Genomic DNA, 20291 nt, shown 5'->3' with positions numbered 1-20291 from the left:
TATTACTTTTTAATGTTTCACAATTCTGAAATTCACTGAGAGGGAGAAGAACTGTGATGCTTGCCTTGGTTTCTTTTTTGTTGTGCCTCGCAAATGCACATCAACAAATGGAACACCAGCATCAAAGCAAATAAACATTGTCTTCAAGATAAAATGTAAAAATATATAAGCCACTAAATAGTTTTACAGTATTTGAAAAAAATAATATGGATCTCTGGTTAAAGACCAACAACTGTTTGGGTACTCATGCTCATCCCCAGTAGCACATAATGTTGAACCATATATGTTTCTGGCCAATAAAAATAAAAGATTAAGATGGGCAAAAGAATACGGACACTGGACAGAGGAACTCTGCCTAGAAGGCAAGCATCCCGGAGTCACCTCTTTACTGTTAACGTTGAGACTGGTGTTTTGCGGGTACTATTTAATGAAGCTGCCAGTTGAGGACTTGTGAGGCGTCTGTTTCTCAAACTAGACACTCTAATGTACTTGTCCACTTGCTCAGTTGTGCACCGTGGCCTTCCACTCCTCTTTCTATTCTGGTTAGGGCCAGTTCGTGCTGTTCTGTGAAGGGAGTAGTACACAGCGTTGTATGAGATCTTCAGTTTCTTGCCAATTTCTTGCATGGAATAGCCTTCATTTCTGAGAACAAGAATAGACTGACAAGTTTCAGAAGACAGTTCTTTATTCTGGCCATTTTGAGCCTGTAATCGAACCCACAAATGCTGATGCTCCAGATACTCAACTAGTCTAAAGAAGGCCAGTTTTATTGCTTCTTTAATCAGGGCAACAGTTTTCAGCTGTGCTAACATAATTGCAAAAGGGTTTTCTAATGATCAATTAGCCTTTTAAAATGATAAACCTGGATTAGCTAACACAATGTGCCATTGGAACACAGGAGTGATGGTTGCTGACAATGGGCCTCTATGCCTATGTAGATATTCCGTTACAAATCAGCAAATGTTGCATATAAGCTACTGGTAATGTTACCAGGGCTACGTTCAGTTGCAAAACTTTCTCAAACATTGCAGATAGAAATTCCATGAATAGATATGAAATGCAGTGGGGAAGGTGGGAGGGTTGAGCGGGACTACAAATTCCCATAGCCTAATTTTCTGTACTCAAGGGAGAGAAAAACATAGCTAGACTGTTGTTTTACTATTAAACTCAATGCTGCTATTGTTTTTAATTTCGTAAAGCAGTTTGTGTTTCATAATCAGGCAAAAGGTAACTAACTAGAAGGCTGGTGGTGACTGGTTAGCTACAGGGAAGCAATAGAGTTACCTGTGTGACATATATAATAGGAGGCAGACCCGGAGAGGAGCCTGTCTGCCCAGACTCACCGCTTGTTCCCCTGCTTATGTAGGCTGTGTGTGCCGGGTGTGGCGCCTCCTTCCCTTCGCTTCTAATATTTAAATGTCTTGTCAATTGCCACTGAAAAATAGGTGTTTGACTATTTTTTTGTCACAATTTTTGTTTACAAAATTAACACTGTGGTAGACACTAGTTTTTAACTTAATCATTTGGAAATTAATGGCTCCATTCGAAATGAAATGTCCAAACTTACTGTTTGCCTTGTATTGTAGTTGGTTAATCTTGTTATCAGGAATCACAAGGACATGTGGAGCCTATAGCAATGAGAGGCTGGTCTAGCTTTTTAGCCAAGGATTAGTCTGACAGAGGATGTCACCTACTTAACACTAACACTGTTGGCTGGAGATCACCATAACTTTGAGACCACTCTGTTGCCTTTGCAGCAAAAACACCTTGAGGTTAAACCTGAGGATGAGCTCCTATCTCCCCCTGCCTCATCTGGCTGGCTGTGATAGCTCACTCTGTGTGTGTGTGTGTGTGTGTGTGTGTGTGTGTGTGTGTGTGTGTGTGTGTGTGTGTGTGTGTGTGTGTGTTTACCCCCTGAATGATCATTAGCCCACCCTTTGGAAACTAACAAAAAGTTGTTGACAGTTCTGAGGCTCTGTCTTCTCTAAGCGCTTTCTAACTAAGGTTGTGAAAAGTATGTACAGCCGGGGTTGGACTAAAAATAACGTGTCCTATTGATCTCTGATGCATGGTCTTTATTCTGATGAGACATTCCCTTGTGTTTGATTCCAGCAAGTGCAGAAGGCACAGACAATCTTGAAATGGCCCAGATCATTTAGAGACAGAAATCATTTCTGTTTGACGTAATAAACCCTTAGCCACTCCCTGTAAAACTTGACATACACAGTTGCTCAAATCAGCAATGGATTAGGAGCACTACAGAGAATGTGAGGGTAGACTGGTGCTCATGAAATGGGTCAAATGGATACCACTTGTGGATAAAAATGTTATGTCTCTGCGTGCCATATGAAGGAAGTTTCGCTAAAGCTAGTTAGCTCTGGCTTGCAAAACGACCTCTAACTTCCTTCATATGGCACTCAGACATAAAAATGGCATCCACGAGTTCATCTGACTCTGCTTATGTAGAAAACGGCTTCATTTCCAGAATCTCACAGTATCCCTTTAAACATTGAAACCAAGTTATTTTACAATTAGAATTGCCAGAATCTGGCAGTAAACCACTAATTTCTTTAATTTACCGTGTTAAATAACACTAATATTATTGGCTTTCTAATAAGGTTGGTAGCAACATGGAAAATCGTTGTGGAAATCTGTTGCAGCTCAAGTCGACTACAAAATCCACAATGCAATTCTTTCTCTTTAGCTGGCTGGCTAGCAAACGTAGCTACACACAATAATGCCAAAAACAACATCAGCATGTAACATAGCTAGTTAGCTGTAAAATTGCCTAAACAATTTGCGCTATCAATTTAGGAGTCTACAATCTCACCATGTTCAACCTGCAGATCGATGTGCCTCACAGAGCGGAGTGTAACATTTGCAACGGCAGATATACTTTTGAGGAAATGGAAACGTGGCCCATGCTGTCACTCATGCTAAATTGAGTCAAACGTTTTTTTTTTAAAGCAACAAAGCGTGAAAATACTTAGCATTTGTTTTGTGTGTGTGTCAATAAGGGTGTGCAGGGTGTATTCATGGTCTGTCGTACGGTATTTTGGTAAGAAGCCAATTTGACATTTGCTCAGGACATTGTTTTCACTGAGGAAATGTTGGAGTCTGCTATTGATGATACTGCAGAGGATTTTTCAGAGGTTTTTGCTGACGCGTATTCCATAGTAATTATTGGGGTCAAATTTGTCTCACTTTTGTGGATTGAGGTGATCAGGCCTTGGTCCCAAATATTAGGCAAGATGCCAGTGCCGAGGATAATTTTGAAGAGCTTCAGAATAGCCAATTGGAATTTGTGGTCTGTATATTTTATTGTTTTGTTTAGTATACCATCAACACCACAAGTCTTTTTGGGTTGGAGGGTTTGTATTTTGTCCTGTATCTCATCCAATATAATTGGAGAATCCAGTGGGTTCTGGTAGTCTTTAATAGCTGATTATACGTTTTGTGAATTATCATGTATAAGTTTCTTTGTTTTATGGCTGAAAAGGTTGGAGAAGTGGTCTATCCATACATCTCCATTTTGGATAAATGGCTCTTTGTGTTGTTATTTGTTTAGTGGTTTCCAATTTTCCCAGAAGTGATTTGATTCTATGGATTCTTCAATGACAATGAGCTGTTTTCTGTCATGCTGTTTCTTCTTTTTTCTTGGTAAATTTCTGTATTATTTTAGTATTTTACCATTTCACCATGTTTTTTTGATTGGATAGGTTTCTCAATTTCTTTCTTAGGTTTTTACGTTCTTCATCAAATCATTTCTCATTGTTGTTAATTAGGTTTTCTGCGGGAATTTGAAATGTTAGCTGATAGGTCAAATATATTGTTCAGACTGCTAAGTTTACACCTTCACTATTGCAGGAAAACATTTTGTCCAGGAAGTTGCCTAGGAGGGATTGGATTAGTTGTTGGCCAAAAGTTTTTTGGTCGGTTTCTAATCAAATCAAATCACATTTTATTGGTCACATAAATAACACATACATGGTTAGCAGATGGTATTGCGAGTGTAACGAAATGCTTGTGCTTCTAGTTCCGACAGTGCAGCAGTATCTAACATGTAATCTAACAATTCCATGACAATTCTACACTACCTTCCTTCGGTCTATAGCATTCCTTAATAGTCTGCAGTTTGTTCGGCTTTGATGCCTCATGGTTGATTATTGCTCTGTTCAAGTAGATTGTGATTTTGCTGTGGTCTGATAGGGGTGTCAGTGGGCTGACTGTGAATGCTCTGAGGGACTCTGGGTTGAGGTTGGTGATAAAGTAGTCTACAGTACAACTGACTAGAGATGAGCTATAGTTGTACCTACCATAGGAGTCCCCTTGAAGCCTACCATTGACCATGTACATACCCAGCATGTGACGGAGCTGCAGGAGTTGTGACCTGTTTTGCTGGTTGTGCTGTTGTAGTTGTGTCTAGGGTGGCATATGGGGGAGGGAATGCTGTCACCTCCAGGTATGTGTTTGTCACCCTGTGTGCTGAGGATGTCAGGTTCATGTCCAGGTCTGGCATTTAGGTCACCACAGACTACTACATGTCCCTGGGACTGGAAATTATTGATTTCTCCCTTCAGGATGGAGAAGCTGTCTTCATTAAAGTATGGGGATTCTAGTGGGGGATATAGGTAGCACACAGGAGAACATTTTTCTCTGTTGAGATCATTTCCTTTTGAATTTCTAGCCAAATGTAAAGTTTTCCTGTTTCGATTAATTTAAAAGAGTGAGTTAGGTCTTCCCATTTACCAAATTAACATACTCCCTGAGTCCCTTCCCTGTTTCACACCTGGTAGTTTGGTGGATGGGACTACCAGCTCTCTGTCACCTCAAATCAAATCAAATTTTATTGGTCGCATACACATGGTTAGCAGATGTTATTGCGAGTGTAGCGAAATGCTTATGCTTCTAGTTCCGACAATACAGTAATATCTAACAAGTAATCTAACAAATTCACAACTACAAATCTAAAGGGATGAATAAGAATATGTACATATAAATATGAGGATGAGTGATGGCCGTGCGGCATAGGCAAGATGCAGTAGATGGTATAGAATACACTATATACATATGAGATGTGCAATGTATGATATGTAAACATTATTAAAGTGGCATTATTTAAAGTGACTAGTGATACCTTTATTATGTCCATTTATTAAAGTGGCCAGAGATTTGAGTCTGAATGTTGGCAGCAACCTCTCAATGTTAGTGGTGGCTGTTTAACAGTCTGATGTCCTTGAGATAGAAGCTGTTTTTCAGTCTCTCGGTCCCAGCTTTGATATACCTGTACTGACCTCGCCTTCTGGATGATAGTTGGGTGAACAGGCAGTGGCTCGGGAGGTTGTTGTCCTTGATGATCTTGTTGGCCTTCCTGTGACATCAGGTGCTGTAGGTGTCCTGGAGGGCAGGTAATTTGCCGCCGGTGATGCATTGTGCAGACCGCACTACCCTCTGGAGAGCTTTTGCGGTGGAGGGCGGTGCAGTTGCCGTACCAGGCTGTGATACAGCCTGACAGGATTCTCTCGATTGTGCAACTGTAAAAGTTTGTAAGTGTTTTAGGTGACAAGCCAAATTTCTTCAGCCTCCTGAGGTTGAAGAGGCGCTGTTGCGAGGCGCTGTTGCGAGGCGCTGTTGCGAGGCGCTGTTGCGCCTTCTTCACCACGCTGTCTGTGTGGTTGGACCATTTCAGTTTGTCCGTGATGTGTACGTCAAGGAAATTAAAACTTTACACCTTCTCCACTGCGGTCCGGTTTATGTAGATAGGGGGGTGCTCCCTCTGCTGTTTCCTGAAGTCCACAATCATCTCCTTTGTTTTGTTGAGTGAGAGGTTATTTTCCTGACACCACACTCCGAGGGCCCTCACCTCCTCCCTGTAGGCCGTCTTGTCGTTGTTGGTAATCAAACCTACCACTGTTGTGTCGTCTGCAAACGTGATGATTGAGTTGGACGCGTGCATGGCCACGCAGTCATGGGTGAACAGGGAGTACAGGAGAGGGCTGAGAACGCACCAGAAAGTCCAGGACCCAGTTGCACAGGGTGGGGTTGAGACCCAGGGTCTCGAGCTTAATTACGAGTTTGGAGGAGACTGGTGTTAAATGCTGATCTGTAGTCAATGAACAGCATTCTTACATAGGTATTCCTCTTGTCCAAGTGGGGTAGGGCATTGTGCAGTGTGATGGGGGGGGGGGGGGGGGTTATACACGGCTGTGACTTTTATCGAAGAGAATTCTCTTGGAAGTTAATGCTGTCGGCATTTGATTGTAAGGAATTCTAGGTGAAGACTTTGTGTTCCATAAAGTGTCCAATGTTGTTAGTCATGTGGTTTGGCCTCAGACCAGTAAGTGTGAGCAGAGCCTGCTGAGCATCTGATACACACCATTAGCTTGGGCTAGTGTAAGAGTGGGGCTTGGGCCTGTTTGCCTGCTCACAACCTGGGCATATGTGTGACCAGCAGGATGAAAGTATTAGGGGTAGAGATTCTGTCACAATCGTCTAAGGTGGAAACAGTGGACCAAAGCGCAGCATGATGAGCGTACATACTTCTTTATTATAAGATGTCACCAACAAAACAATAAACCGAAAACCGAAAACGTGAAGCCAACGTAGTGCATGGACAACTACCCACAAATACAGGTGGGAAAAAGGCTACCTAAGTATGGTTCTCAATCAGAGACAATGATAGATTGTGCGTTGGGATTGTGATTGTGCGTTGGGGAAAGTACAGGGAGCTGGTTGTTTGGACACCAGAGTTTAGACAATGTCTGTTTGGGAAAAAGTTTATTTTCTTGTATATATTTCCTGTTTGAGTCCATAAGGAGTACAGTCCGTGGCCTGTGTGTCCTCAGTGGGTGTGGGGGGATTGTCAAGGGAGAGGGTGGGGTCCCCTGGGGTTGAGGTTCTTCATGTATCTGTCCTGCTGGGATGTCAAGATTTTTTTGAGGATCTGAGTTGGACTGTTCTGCTGGCTTCTCTAAGGGAGTGGCCAAGCTCTCTCATGGCCTGTTCTCTGTCTCACTTCATATTGCTCACCTCCTCCTCTAGTGCTCTCATCTTATCCTGCCGCTGGGCCTCCTCTTTCCTCTCCTACTCTTTCTCGTGTTGAAGTTGTCTCACCACAGTCCAGAGTGCAGACATGTCTCTCTCCCCCTCCAGCTCTCTGCGTCTGGTTGAGGGAGTGTTGTTGTGCTGGACTGTTGTCTGGGTCTTTGCTGACTGGAGTGAAATTATCCTTCATTTCAGTGAGGGACTAGTGCTCTGACCTGGGCAGTTGACTTTCCACTTGCGGTTCCTCGGTTGTGGGGTTTTAACCTCTCTGGGATCGTTCGGGACGCTAGCGTCCCACCTCGCCAACAGCCAGTGAAATTGCAGGGCGCTAAATTCAAAACAACAGAAATCTCATAATTAAAATTCCTCAACCATACAAGTATTTTACACCATTGTAAAGAAACATTTCTCGTTAATCCAACCACAGTGTCCGATTTCAAAAAGGCTTTTCAGCGAAAGCAGAACATATCATTATGTTAGGTCAGCAACTAGTCACAGAAAACACTCAGCCATTTTCCAACCAAAGAGAGGTGTCACAGAAATCAGATATATAGATAAAATGAATCACTAACCGTTGACGATTTTCATCAGATGACACTCCCAGGATTCAATGTTACACAATACATGTATGTTTTGTTCGATCAAGTTCATATTTATATCCAAAAACCTCAGTTTACATTGGCGCCATGTTCAGAAATGCTTACAAAACATCTGGAGAAATTGCAGAGAGCCACATCAAATAACAGAAATACTCATCATAAACTTTGATGAAAGATACATGTTTTACATAGAATTAAAGATAAACTGGTTCTTAATGCAACCGCTGTGTCAGATTTCAAAAAAGCTTTACGGCAAAAGCACAATATTCAATAATCTGAGAACAGGTTCAGCCACAAAAGCAAGCCATACCTGCCAAATTGTGGAGTCAACAAATGTCATAAATAGCATTATAAATCTTCACTCACAATGTAAGTACAAATCAAGGATTATTTCTCATGTGATGGTCTGATAACGAGTTTCATATTCTGATAGCATGAATATAAAGAAGGGCGTTCTACGAGTGCGGCCTTAGCACAAATGACAGAGGATTGGTTAAAGAGTATGGATGACAGGAAGTTAGGTGGTGCAGTGTTGCTAGATTTCAGTGCTGTTTTTGATGAATTGAACTGTTACTAGGTCAACTCAAATGTTATGGTTTTAAGTCTGCAGCTCTATCCTGGATGGAAAGCTATCTCTCCAGGAAAAGGCTAAAAGCTTTCTTTAATATAGCTTTACAAACAGTAAAGACATACACTGTAGTGTTCCTCAAGGAAGTTGCCTAGGCCCACTTCTCTACTGTATCTTTACTAATTATTTACCTTCAGTAATGAATAAAGCAAGAGTGGTCATGTATGCTAATGACTCTACAATGTATAGCGCAGCATCAGAATGTAATGAGCTAACAGATGTACTGAGCAGTGAACAAAGGATGGTATCTGAGTGGGTTGATATGAACAAATTGGGGTTGAACATTTCTAAAACTAAATGTATTGTATTTGGTTCAAGATATATGCTTGCTGATGATCCCCAATTGAATTGGTCAATGAATAGAATGCATGTAGAGCAAGTGAAAATGTTTTTACTACTAGGCGTCATGTTGGATGCAGCTTTATCATGGTCAGAAAACATAGATAATATTGCTATTAAGATGGGTAAGGGAATTGCTGTTACAAGAAAATGTTCAGAGTATGTAACATCTAGCACACTGAATGAGGTGATTCAATCCCTGGTCCTATCACGCTTAGAGTACTGTCCAGTTATATGGTCGTCTGCAGCAAAGAAAGACCAAATGCATCAGAATCTCTCATGGGCCTCATGTTAAAAACAAATGCTTTAGGAATGTTATAATATTCAAAAAATCACAGTATTTTTCAGTCCAGTTAGTATATACTAGCTAGTATATACTATACTAGTTAGTATATACTATATATTCAGGGCAGCTAAGACAACCCAAGCCAAGGACAAATCACCTTAAATCTACAGTTTTATATAGAGCCATAGCTGAATGGAACTTTACCAATCCATATTTATCAGGCAAAAAGTAAATCCACCTTCAAGAAAATTATAAAAGAACCTCTAATGCGATAGACCATATAACTGGACAGGAAATAGAAAGCATCAAATGTCAGGTATTTTATTTATCTGTATTGTCTACTTGTTGAATGTTTGTGAAGCCTTGATTGTGGTTGTTTGTAATGTCTTGTTAATTGGTTTTGGACCCCAGGAAGAGTAGCTAGTGTTATGGCGTTAACTAATGTGGATCCTAATAAAAATGACAAAAATGACAAAAAAGAGAGCTTCTCCTGCTGCACTCCTGCTTTGATTCTGTGTAAGTCCAGCTGAAACTATTTTGGGTTGCCCTGTTGACAGAGGGGTAGTGTGTTCATATAGCACTGCTACATGCCAGGGGATGGTCTGTGTTCATATAGCACTGCTACATGCCAGGGGATGGTCTGTGTTCATATAGCACTGCTACATGCCAGGGGATGGTCTGTGTTCATATAGCACTGCTACATGCCAGGGGATGGTCTGTGTTCATATAGCACTGCTACATGCCAGGGGATGGTCTGTGTTCATATAGCACTGCTACATGCCAGGGGATGGTCTGTGTTCATATAGCACTGCTACATGCCAGGGGATGGTCTGTGTTCATATAGCACTGCTACATGCCAGGGGATGGTCTGTGTTCATATAGCACTGCTACATGCCAGGGGATGGTCTGTGTTCATATAGCACTGCTACATGCCAGGGGATGGTCTGTGTTCATATAGCACTGCTACATGCCAGGGGATGGTCTGTGTTCATATAGCACTGCTACATGCCAGGGGATGGTCTGTGTGGACGATTAAGTTGCGTACGTTCCAATTTTTTCACAGGGAGGCTGTGAAACTCTCCTGCTATTGTTGGGCTCAAGGCTTTCACACCTCTCACTTTACACCTCAGTGCTAATTGAAGTGGGAGACAGATTTGTTCTGTCCAAGCAAGCTTGGTAGCCTTAACGTAGCATTCAGTCCTTATAAAGTAAAATAGATTATTGTAATGTACTTTTCTTCTTGGCATTAAAACTAGCATCAGATGAAACATTACTCACTCAGGTATTTTCAGGTGTCTGTTGTGCTTCTTTTGCTGGTCATTGGTTTGCCAGAGCATTTACTGTATAGTCTTTCGGAATAAGAATGTTTGTTAGTAGGAATCCTTCCAGGTAATTTTATCCAAAATCAGTTTGTAGGTTTGGAGTTTTCATTTGGAGTGAATCTTATGTTGTGGAGTGTAGTATCCTGTGAAAAAAATCCAAGTTTATCCAACTCTAAATCTATTGATTTGGGCGGCAGGGTAGCCTAGTGGTTAGAGCGTTGGACTAGTAACCCCCGAGCCGTTAAGGTACAAATATGTTGTTCTGCCCCTGAACAGGCAGTTAACCCACTGTTTCTAAGCCGTTATTGAAAATAAGAGTTTGTTCTTAACTGACTTGCCTGGTTAAATAAAGGTAAAATAAATAAAAAAATATATTGATTTTTATGCAATGAAAGGTGACAGAGCTAGAGCAGTGTTTGTCAGACCATGAGACATCCCAAAAATCAGTCTTCTCACAAAATCGTCAGTAGCGTCCATACGATTTGGAAAGAGTAGACTCTCACGAACACGATGCAGTTATTTGTTTTGCTCTACAACCCACACAAGTGTCTTGGTACTCGTATGAAGTCGGGACAGCCAATCTGCCAACTTCTGTTTGTAGTGTCCGAACAGCTACACACTAATATGACCCCTCTGTGGAAAGGTGAGACTCTCACGAACACATACATGTCGGTTGTTGCTCTAGGACACCCACAGACCTCACACGATTTGTCTGAACGTCTCCCGGTACCAGTTGAAAAAATGAATGGAAGTACAGTATATATATATATGGAGACTGTTTAGTTCCAAAAATAAGGGGTTAAATACATGTACAAATATATCAAAAGTTTTAGAACACCTACTCATTCAACGGTTTTCTTTATTTGTACTATTTTCTACATTGTGGTTGTTTCATGGTATCCAAACAATTGGATACCATGAAATTGGGGAGAAAAAGGGGTAAAACAAATTTGAAAAGAAAATAAATAACACATAATAATGCAGTAACCAAAAAAGTGTTTTTTATATTTGAGATTCTTCAATTAGCCTTAATGACAGCTTTGCACACTCTTGGCATTCTCTCAACCAGCTTCACCTGTAATGCTTTTCCAACAGTCTTGAAGGAGTTCCCACATATGCTGAGCACTTGTTGGCTGCTTTTCCTTCACTCTGCAGTCTGACAAATTCCCAAACCATCTCAATTTGGTTGAGGTCGGGTGATTGTGGAGGCCAGGTCATCTGATGCAGCACTCCATCACTCTCATTCTCGGTAAAATAGTCCTTACAGAGTCTGAAGGTGAGTTTGGTCATTATCCTGTGGAAAAACAAATGATAGTCCCACTTAAGAGCAAACCAGATGGGATGGGGTATCGCTGCAGAATGCTGTGGTAGCCATGCTGGTTAAGTGTGCCTTGAATTCTAAAGAAATCACAGACATTGTCACCAGCAAAGCACCCCCACACGATAACACCTCCTCATCCATGCTTCACGGTCGGAAACACACATGTGGAGATCATCCTTTCACTCACAAGTGTCTCACAAAGACACAGCAGTAGTAACCAAAAATCTCCCATTTGGATGGTTTCTTTACAGCAATTCCCACTCCTCTCAGTTTGCGCTGTTCTGTGAAGGGAGTAGTACACAGCGTTGTACGAGATCTTCAGTTTCTTGGCAATTTCTTGAATGGAATAGCCTTCATTTCTCAGAACCAGAATAGACTGACGAGTTTCAGAAGAAAGTTCTTTGTTTCTGGCCATTTTGAGCCTGTAATCAAACCCACAAATGCTGATGCTCCAGATACTCAACAAGTCTAAAGAAGGCCAGTTTTATTACTTCTTTACTCAGGACAATAGTTTTCAGCTGTGCTAACATAATTGCAAAAAGGTTTTCTAATGATCAATTAGCCTTTTAAAATTATAAAGTTGGATTAGCTAACACAGCGTGCCATTGGAATACAGGAGTGATGGTTGCTGATAATGGGCCTCTGTACGCCTATATAGATATTCCATAAAAAAATCAGCCGTTTCCAGCTACAATAGTCATTTACAACATTAACAGTGTCTACACTGTATTTCTGATAAGTTTGATGTTTTTTTAATAGACAAAAAATTAGCTTTTCTTTCAAAAACAAGGACATTTCTGAGTGACCCCAAAATGTTGAACGGTAGTGTATATGTATATATATATACAGTACCAGTCAAATGTTTGGACACATCTACTCATTCATGGGTTTTCCTTTATTTTGTACTATTTTTCTATTTTCTACATAATTATCTATCCTGATGCCTAGTCACCTTACTCCTGCCTTTATGTAGATATCTACTTCAAGTACCTGGTGCCCCTGCACAGTGATATGGTGCTGGTACCGGAACTTCCTGTATATAGCTTTATTATTGTGTATTTTAGTCCTCTTGTGTTAAATGTTTTATTTGTATTATTCTTTTTAACTCTGCATCGTTGGGAAGGGGTCGTAACTAAGCATTTCACGGTAATGTCTACACCCGTTGTATTCGGTGAATATGACATATAACATTTTATTTGATAAATATTCCGTCAAACCTCCCTGTATTCTGAAGAGCTCAATATTGCCTAGCTATTTTCCACAGAGGGATATTGAAGAAATATTAGTCATTTTCTTCCACAAAGGTTTATAGGACAGATAGCCTGTCTTCTTTACTAGGTCGGGGAAGTGGGACAATCCCTAAAAAATTAGGACGACTGGTGATTATTTTGGTGCAGCTACATGTCCAGTTTTAATTGAAGTCCTTATAATCATTTATGTTGTATTTTTGATTGTATTGAACCCCAAATGGCCGAATACCAGATAGGCTAAACATGTTTGACTACCGTAGAATGATGTATGCTACTCTGCTGTGAGTGTGTAAACAGCATATTGACATAAGAGTCAGGGTTTGAGGCATGAGGGAATTATTTGAAAATTCATGATGACTTACTGTGATAACGAGACTGAAAAACTGACAGAGAAGAGTGAGCGAGAGAAAACTGAAACCTCTTTTTCAGAAGCCCCTCCCTTTCACCAGTGTTCACCCCTCCCCTCTGTACCTTGGGGAATCCCAGTCCTCCACTAACATGTGTGCAGGTGTCAGCTGTGACAGCAGAGCAGGCCAGGGACCACAGGGAGGGAGGAGACCACAAACTTTACAGCCCATCCTTCCTCCCTCCCTCCCTCCCTTCCTCCCTACACCCACCCATCCATCCTTCCAGAGCTGGGCTGGGCTCCCTGTTGTCTAGCTAGCTAACTAAGGCTCCAAGCGTCCATCCTGCTGCACTCTTCTAATCCTCGACTCTATAGTCTCTGGTCATTAGCTAACAGGCCATGACAGTGTATTCTATGGTCTAACCCTGGACATGTGTCCATTTGATGGATATGTGCATTTAGCAGCTAAATCAGATACATTACCCCCTAGCCTTGTAGCTCTATGGAAACCGGAGGTATTCCCAGTGATAGAAGGTAGCTAGTTTCAGTTTCAAGTTTTAAGTTGTAATGTAACATGCAGAAGTACAGTGAAATGCCTTTCTTGTCAGCTCTAAACCCAACAATGCAGTAATCAGTATCAATGTAGTACTAAAAATAACATAAGGTAGAACAAAAACACCAGATATAAAAATATAAAATAAGAAGAACGGGAGAAGTAACTATATAATTGGCAGTGTCACGATCGTCTGAAGAAGTGGACCAAAGCGCAGCGTGGTGAGCGTACATTTCTTTATTTAAAATGTTGCCAACAAAAACAAAACAAGAAACAACAAAACGACCGTGAAGCTTACGAGGGCTACAGTGCCACTAACAACGACAACTTCCCACAATAACAAAAGGGAAAAAGGCTGTCTAAGGATGATTCCCATTCAGAGACAACGATAGACAGCTGTCCCTGATTGAGAACCATACCCGGCTAAAACATAGAAACATAAAAACATAGAAATCAGAACATAGAATGCACACCCAAATCACACCCTGACCAAACCAAATAGAGACATAAAAAGGCTCTCTAAGGTCAGGGCATGACAGTACCCCCCCAAAGGTGCGGACTCCGGACGCAAAACCTGAACCTATAGGGGAGGGTCTGGGTGGGCATCTATCCGCGGTGGTGGCCCTGGTGCGGGACGTAGACCCCGCTCCACCTCTGGCTCACCCCACTTAGGTGGTGCCTCTGGTGCGGGGACCCTCGTCGCTGACCCCGGACTTTCTCACCCATCTACACACAATACCCCATAATGACAAAGTGACAACGTGTTTTCTTAAATTTTGTAAAAGTATATAAAAATAAATATAGAATTTACATAAGTATTGACACCCCTGAGTCAATACATGTTAGAATCACCTTTGGCAGCGATTACAACTGTGAGTCTTTCTGGGTAAGTTTCTAAGGGCTTTGCACACCTGGATTGTACAATATTTGCACATTATTCAAGCTCTGTCAATTTGTTTGTTGATCATTGATATACACGTAAATTCAATGTCATTTGGTAAGCAACTTGCTGGACTTGCGTTTGAGGTTATGTCCTGCTGAAAGGTGAATTTGTCTCCCAGTGTCTGTTGGAAAGCAGACTGAACCAGGTTTTACTCTAGGATTCAGCATGTGCTTAGCTCTATTCCCTTCATTTTTATCCTAAAAGAAACTCCATAGTCCTTGCCTATGACAGGCATACCCATAGCATGATGCAGCCACCACCATGCTTGAAAATATGGAGAGTGGTACTCAGTAATGTGTTGTATTGGATTGCCCCAAATATAATGCTTTGTATTCAGAACATAAAGTTAATTTCTTTGCCTATTTTTTCTCTGTTTTACTTTAGTGCCGTACTGTAAACAGGATGCATGTTTTGGAATATTTGTATTCTGTACAGGCTTCCTTCTTTTCACTTTGTCAATGACGTTAGTATTGTGGAGTATCTACAATTCTGTAATTGTTTTAAAGTCACCACTGGCCACATGGGGAAGTCTCTGAGTGGTTTCCTTTCTCTCCGGCAACTGAGTTAGGAAGGAACACCTGTATCTTTGTAGTCCAAAGTGTAATAATAACTAAGTGTAATAACTTCACCATGCTCAAAGAGATATTCAATGTCAGCTTCTTTTATTTTTACCCATCTACCAATAGCTGCCCTTCTTTGCGAGTCGTTGGAAAACCTCCCTTGTCTTTGTGGTTGAATCTGTGTTTGAAATTCACTCCTCGACTGATGGACCTTACAGATAATTGTACAGTATGTGTGGGGTACAGAGATGAGGCAGTCATTCAGAAATCATGTTAAACACTATTGCACTTATTTTGTCTTGCCATGACAAAGTGGTTGAATACTTATTGAGTCAAGACATTTCAGCTTTTCATATTTGACAAATTTATACAAATTTGGAAAAACATAATTCCACATTATTGGCTATTGTGTGACAAAAAAAATCAAAATTGTATCCATTTTAAATTCAGGCTGTAACACAACAAAATGTGGAGAAAGTCAAGGGGTGTGAATTCTTTATGAATGCACTATATATGCTAACAGAATGGCAGCTAACGATAATACTTGAGTCTACGGTGAGATGGACATGAAATAAGTAGCTTCATACATGGTAATGAAAGGTAATTAACAGACATGTAAGTGATAAGCGTATGCTTCCTCTTCCTTTTGTAGTGCATTTAATAACTTGGTGTCATTTCCTTCTTGAGTGCACATCTAGCAAAATCCTTGACAATCATTTTCTGTCAATATATGGCTTACAAAAATGGCACAATATAGACAAAATAAGTAGAGAGAAATAAATAGATAGGGGTTTAAAACGTAGAGATCTGAGCAACGATTAGTGGGTCTTGTATTTCTTTCTAATAGCATAAAACATTCTGCAAGCAGTTCTTAGAGCATATTGCATTCTGAGAGCAGTTCTTAGAGCATAACACATTCTGCAAGCAGTTCTTGGAGCATATCACATTCTGAGAGCGGTTCTTAGAGCATATCACATTCTGAGAGCAGTTCTTAGAGCATATTGCATTCTGAGAGCAGTTCTTAGAGCATATCACATTCTGAGAGCAGTTCTTAGAGCATATTGCATTCTGAGAGCAGTTCTTAGAGCATATCACATTCTGAGAGCAGTTCTTAGAGCATATCTCATTATGAGAGCAGTTCTTAGAGCATATCACATTCTGAGAGCAGTTCTTAGAGCATACCTCATTCTGAGAGCAGTTCTTAGAGCATATCTCATTATGAGAGCAGTTTTTAGAGCATACCTCATTATGAGAGCAGTTCTTAGAGCATATTGCATTCTGAGAGCAGTTCTTAGAGCATACCGCATTCTGAGATCTGCTCTGAGAGCATGTAGTATTCTGAGAGCAGATCTTAAAGCATAATGCATTCTGAGAGCAGTTCTTAGAGCATATTGCATTCTGAGAGCAGATTTTAGAGCATACCTCATTCTGAGAGCAGTTCTTAGAGCATACTGCATTCTGAGAGCAGCTCTTAGACCCCATCTCAATCTGAGAGGGATCATTAGAGCATACTGCATTCTGAGAGCAGTTCTTAGAGCATATCTCATTCTGAGAGCAGTTCTTAGAGCATATCTCATTCTGAGAGCAGTTCTTAGAGCATATCTCATTATGAGAGCAGTTCTTAGAGCATATCTCATTCTGAGAGCAGTTCTTAGAGCATATCTCATTATGAGAGCAGTTCTTAGAGCATACCTCATTATGAGAGCAGTTCTTAGAGCATATCTCATTCTGAGAGCAGTTCTTAGAGCATATCTCATTCTGAGAGCAGTTCTTAGAGCATACCTCATTATGAGAGCAGTTCTTAGAGCATATCTCATTCTGAGAGCAGTTCTTAGAGCATATCTCATTATGAGAGCAGTTCTTAGAGCATACCTCATTATGAGAGCAGTTCTTAGAGCATATCTCATTCTGAGTGCAGTTCTTAGAGCATACCGCATTCTGAGAGCAGCTCTTAGACCCCATCTCAATCTGAGAGCAGCTCTTAGACCCCATCTCAATCTGAGAGGGATTGTTAGAGCATATCACATTCTGAGAGCAGTTCTGAGAGCATACCGCATTCTGAGAGCAGTTCTTAGAGCATACCGCATTCTGAGAGCAGCTCTTAGACCCCATCTCAATCTGAGAGGAATTATTAGAGCATACTGCATTCTGAGAGCAGTTCTTAGAGCATACCGCATTCTGAGAGCAGTTCTTAGAGCATATCTCAATCTGAGAGCAGCTCTTAGACCCCATCTCAATCTGAGAGGGATTATTAGAGCATATCACATTCTGAGAGCAGTTCTGAGAGCATACCGCATTCTGAGAGCAGTTCTTAGAGCATACCGCATTCTGAGAGCAGCTCTTAGACCCCATCTCAATCTGAGAGGAATTATTAGAGCATACTGCATTCTGAGAGCAGTTCTTAGAGCATACCACATTCTGAGAGCAGTTCTTAGAGCATATCTCATTCTGAGAGCAGTTCTTAGAGCATATCTCATTATGAGAGCAGTTCTTAGAGCATACCTCATTATGAGAGCAGTTCTTAGAGCATATTGCATTCTGAGAGCAGTTCTTAGAGCATGTAGTATTCTGAGAGCAGATCTTAAACCATAATGCATTCTGAGAGCAGTTCTTAGAGCATATTGCATTCTGAGAGCAGATTTTAGAGCATACCTCATTCTGAGAGCAGTTCTTAGAGCATACCGCATTCTGAGAGCAGCTCTTAGACCCCATCTCAATCTGAGAGGGATCATTAGAGCATACCGCATTCTGAGAGCAGCTCTTAGACCCCATCTCAATCTGAGAGGAATAATTAGAGCATACTGCATTCTGAGAGCAGTTCTTAGAGCATACCGCATTCTGAGAGCAGTTCTTAGAGCATATCTCAATCTGAGAGCAGCTCTTAGACCCCATCTCAATCTGAGAGGGATTATTAGAGCATATCACATTCTGAGAGCAGTTCTGAGAGCATACCGCATTCTGAGAGCAGTTCTTAGAGCATACCGCATTCTGAGAGCAGCTCTTAGACCCCATCTCAATCTGAGAGGAATTATTAGAGCATACTGCATTCTGAGAGCAGTTCTTAGAGCATACCACATTCTGAGAGCAGTTCTTAGAGCATATCTCAATCTGAGAGGAATTATTAGAGCATACTGCATTCTGAGAGCAGTTCTTAGAGCATACCACATTCTGAGAGCAGTTCTTAGAGCATATCTCATTCTGAGAGCAGTTCTTAGAGCATATCTCATTATGAGAGCAGTTCTTAGAGCATACCTCATTATGAGAGCAGTTCTTAGAGCATATTGCATTCTGAGAGCAGTTCTTAGAGCATACCGCATTCTGAGAGCAGCTCTTAGACCCCATCTCAATCTGAGAGGGATTATTAGAGCATATCACATTCTGAGAGCAGTTCTGAGAGCATACCGCATTCTGAGAGCAGTTCTTAGAGCATACCGCATTCTGAGAGCAGCTCTTAGACCCCATCTCAATCTGAGAGGAATTATTAGAGCATACTGCATTCTGAGAGCAGTTCTTAGAGCATACCGCATTCTGAGAGCAGTTCTTAGAGCATATCTCAATCTGAGAGCAGCTCTTAGACCCCATCTCAATCTGAGAGGGATTATTAGAGCATATCACATTCTGAGAGCAGTTCTGAGAGCATACCGCATTCTGAGAGCAGTTCTTAGAGCATACCGCATTCTGAGAGCAGCTCTTAGACCCCATCTCAATCTGAGAGGAATTATTAGAGCATACTGCATTCTGAGAGCAGTTCTTAGAGCATACCACATTCTGAGAGCAGTTCTTAGAGCATATCTCATTCTGAGAGCAGTTCTTAGAGCATATCTCATTATGAGAGCAGTTCTTAGAGCATACCTCATTATGAGAGCAGTTCTTAGAGCATATTGCATTCTGAGAGCAGTTCTTAGAGCATGTAGTATTCTGAGAGCAGATCTTAAACCATAATGCATTCTGAGAGCAGTTCTTAGAGCATATTGCATTCTGAGAGCAGATTTTAGAGCATACCTCATTCTGAGAGCAGTTCTTAGAGCATACCGCATTCTGAGAGCAGCTCTTAGACCCCATCTCAATCTGAGAGGGATCATTAGAGCATACCGCATTCTGAGAGCAGCTCTTAGACCCCATCTCAATCTGAGAGGAATAATTAGAGCATACTGCATTCTGAGAGCAGTTCTTAGAGCATACCGCATTCTGAGAGCAGTTCTTAGAGCATATCTCAATCTGAGAGCAGCTCTTAGACCCCATCTCAATCTGAGAGGGATTATTAGAGCATATCACATTCTGAGAGCAGTTCTGAGAGCATACCGCATTCTGAGAGCAGTTCTTAGAGCATACCGCATTCTGAGAGCAGCTCTTAGACCCCATCTCAATCTGAGAGGAATTATTAGAGCATACTGCATTCTGAGAGCAGTTCTTAGAGCATACCACATTCTGAGAGCAGTTCTTAGAGCATATCTCAATCTGAGAGGAATTATTAGAGCATACTGCATTCTGAGAGCAGTTCTTAGAGCATACCACATTCTGAGAGCAGTTCTTAGAGCATATCTCATTATGAGAGCAGTTCTTAGAGCATACCTCATTCTGAGAGCAGTTCTTAGAGCATATCTCATTATGAGAGCAGTTCTTAGAGCATACCTCATTATGAGAGCAGTTCTTAGAGCATATTGCATTCTGAGAGCAGTTCTTAGAGCATACCGCATTCTGAGATCTGTTCTGAGAGCATGTCGTATTCTGAGAGCAGATCTTAAAGCATAATGCATTCTGAGAGCAGTTCTTAGAGCATATTGCATTCTGAGAGCAGATTTTAGAGCATATCTCAATCTGAGAGGAATTATTAGAGCATACTGCATTCTGAGAGCAGTTCTTAGAGCATACCACATTCTGAGAGCAGTTCTTAGAGCATATCTCAATCTGAGAGCAGTTCTTAGAGCATATTCCATTCTGAGAGCAGTTCTGAGAGCATATCACATTCTGAGAGCAGTTCATCCCTTTTCTGGTATTAGGTTCAGTTATGTCTTGTGTTCTTTGAAGCATATCATCCCAAATAGCTTTTTTGTTCCATTCAGTTGTGAATGCTTGAAGCATACCGCTTCAAGCATTCAT

General features: G+C 41.2%; 1 protein-coding gene across 4 annotated transcripts in view; it reads left to right on the top strand.

The window, feature by feature from the left end:
• nrg2a (neuregulin 2a) overlaps positions 1-20291 on the top strand; it is a 170808-nt gene that overhangs the window by 67430 nt on the left and 83087 nt on the right. The window lies entirely within an intron of this gene.

This window comes from Oncorhynchus mykiss, chromosome 29 (genome assembly GCF_057628025.1).
Source record: "Oncorhynchus mykiss isolate SJ-2025 chromosome 29, ASM5762802v1, whole genome shotgun sequence".
NCBI classification, from domain to species: domain Eukaryota; kingdom Metazoa; phylum Chordata; class Actinopteri; order Salmoniformes; family Salmonidae; genus Oncorhynchus; species Oncorhynchus mykiss.
The sequence above is the reverse complement of the archived record's forward strand: the minus strand, read 5'-3'. Positions and strand labels throughout refer to the sequence as shown.